Genomic DNA, 3,071 nt, shown 5'->3' with positions numbered 1-3,071 from the left:
GGGGTGGGTATTGAGGAGGGCACGTTCTGCATGGAGCACTGGGTGTTGTGCACGAACAATGAATCATGGAACACTTCATCTAGAACTAATGATGTAATGTATGGGGATTAACATAAGAATAAAAAAAAAAAAGAAAATATAAGATTCTATAAAAGCTATAAAAAAGAGAAAAATGAAAATGAAAACACATATTGTTAGTAAATAATAAAACTCAAATTATAAAAAAAATCTGGTTTCCCTAAATTAAGCTGTAAAATCAACTGTGACACCAGAAGAATATTTTTCAGAACTTGAAATAATTTCTATGTTCATCTGCTGGGGGAAAAAAATCTATTGTGTATAAATCCAGGAAGATTCTGAAATAGGAGTAATGAGAAGGTACTGGCCTCTTGAAATATTGAGACTATAATAATTCAAATAATTTGGAACCAGAGTGGATAACTGGCAGACATATCATTGACATAGAATAAAAGCTCCCAAAATAAACCTCAATATATATGATGAAATTCTGTATATGACAAACAGAGTATATTAAAACATTGGGAAAAAGATCATTCAATAATTGACTAACTTTTGTGAAGACTAAGTTGGAGGGGGTGTAAGATAAAGTAAGTCTATAGAGCAAAACTATGCCAACTGGGAGTATTTTTTAAAAATTTGTAGTATTTGAAATTTGTTCAAGTCACTATCTGCATTTCTAACCAGTTAACTACAGAGAAAGCGAAACTGATATTCTTTATACAGAGTTCTAAGTAAGTATTTATTTTAGTCTTTTGATATTGAAACTTGTACTTGAATTTTTCATTGTAAAGCAGAAAGTTTCATCCCTTAGTGTCGTCTGAATAAGCACAAACTTTTCTTCTGCATTCTTTTGCATGGCACCCTAGAATTAGGAAAATTGAAAGATGTAATCAATTAAATAAACTTATCCAGAAGATCCTAAGAAAGGATATAAAAGACCAACGTATTCAAAGAATATGCAAACACCCATCACAAGAGTTAATATTTAAAACTTAAACACACACACACACACACACACACTACACCTGTCTTGTATCTCATCACCCTTTATCACAAGTTCTGAGAGCACATTTACTTAGCAATAGAACAATATATAAACTGTCTTGATTGTTCTTATTTCATAAATTTATATTTCCCCTCTAGCTACCAACCTATGAATCTTCCCCTACATTCACCAAAATGTAAAAAATTAAAAGAAAGCAAACACATCAACACATGTGGGACATCATAAGTCTGTCCAATTAAGTGCACTCATTGGCTTGATGTCATATAATTTTTTTTCTAATTTAGACAAAGACATTGCTATAATTTTTCTTTGTGTCCCTTAATCATATTTAAATGGTTAGATTTAATACTGGTTGGTCCAAATCAAGTAACTACATAGAAAGCTACACACCTTAAATACTACTAGAGATCAGTATTTAAAAAAATATATTTTAATTACCACACAAATATTTTAATCTCCCAAGATTCTGTATCTTTGAAAATGAAGAGCTCCATCAAAATAACTATTTTTTTTTATCCCCTGTGGAATGGTAAGTAGCCTCCGTAAGATGGTTGTGTCAATGGTACAAGAACACTTTATGTATTTAATCTTTTGTGTAAGCTTCATGAGGTCAGGAATCATATCTATCTGATTTATTGACTATTGACAGTAATAAATAGTTTGTGAATGATAGACTAAAGCAAATGTATATATTAGCTTTGTAGCCCCCAAAATTCATATGTTGAAGCCTTATCTCCAATGTGATAGTACTTGGAAGTGGAGCATTTGGGAGGTAATTAAGTCTGGAGAGTGGAACTCTCATGAGTAAAATTAGTGCCCTTGTAAGAAGAGGTATGAGAGAGCTTGCTTTTCTTCTCTCTTGTTTATGCCATGTAAGAATACAATAAAACAATGTTCATCTGCAAACCGGGAAGTGAGCCTGCACCAGACACTTGATATACTGGCACTCTGATCTTGGACTCCCCAGCCTCCAGAACCATGAGAAATAAATGTTTGTTGTCTAAGCCACCCAAATCTGTGGTATTTTGTTATAGCAGCCTAAACCAATACATGTATATATAATACATACAAGTCCTTTCACTAAAGTATTTGCATATTCCTGCTATGATATCCTCCAAGACCCTCAGTCAGAGCCTACTCTCATACTTGACACATGACTTTAACAGGCTTAGTTTCAATTCTTTAGGGATGGGGTTATATTGGTGACATAGTGTATAAGTGTGAATTAGAAGATGTTACCACTCTATAATTTTCATAAATACTAACACTTTTACTGGCTGGAGCATGTAAATTTCAGTCAACTTTTCCCTTCATCCCAGCCAAAACTGGGATGTTCTAGCAAAGCCCATTAAGAAACTAAACAATGGTCTTTAACTATAATGCCTCCAATTGACAGCTAATAAGATTTGCATCTCCAGTTTTCAGGAGGAATTTAGCTCAGCTTTGTTGAATGAAGATTTGTTCACAAAGAATTTGCTAATCATAGAATCATAAAATTTTAGAGTAGGAAGAAATCTCAGAAAAGAATCATTCATTTGATCATTCAATAACGTATAAAATAGGCATTGATTAAGTAACTAGTATAGAACCAACAATAACTTCCAGTTCACACTTCTCATTAACTAAAGTATCACTAGATTGTAACTTATGATAACTCTAAGGCATAAATTTAAAAACTTTTAATTAGGCTCCAAGTGTTCTACGAAATAAGGTAGAAAAATATGCACTAATTTTGAAAGGTTTGTCATCCTCAATATTTACTATATTTTGCTTAAAACAAAATGACTCTGATTTTAATATCTGTACTTAAGCAAACATAACTTAAAGAAGTGCCAGTTACTCGGCCTGCTCTGTATATGGAAGAGCTAATTTCAAAACAAAATAATGTTGGGTAAATGAAACTTTACTTGTGGAAAACTTGGGCCCACTTGAGTTTGTAGAATGGAAAAACCCTTGATAGAAGTTGAAGTTAGAAGAAGATAAAAGTTTCAACCCTTGGTTGAAATAAAATGTAATGGGAATAGTTAGAAGGTGAGTAATTTAA

The sequence above is a fragment of the Leptonychotes weddellii genome, chromosome 10, assembly GCF_054177405.1.
Source record: "Leptonychotes weddellii isolate Sample4059 chromosome 10, ASM5417740v2, whole genome shotgun sequence".
In the NCBI taxonomy this organism is placed as follows: domain Eukaryota; kingdom Metazoa; phylum Chordata; class Mammalia; order Carnivora; family Phocidae; genus Leptonychotes; species Leptonychotes weddellii.
This window is presented reverse-complemented; position numbering follows the sequence as displayed.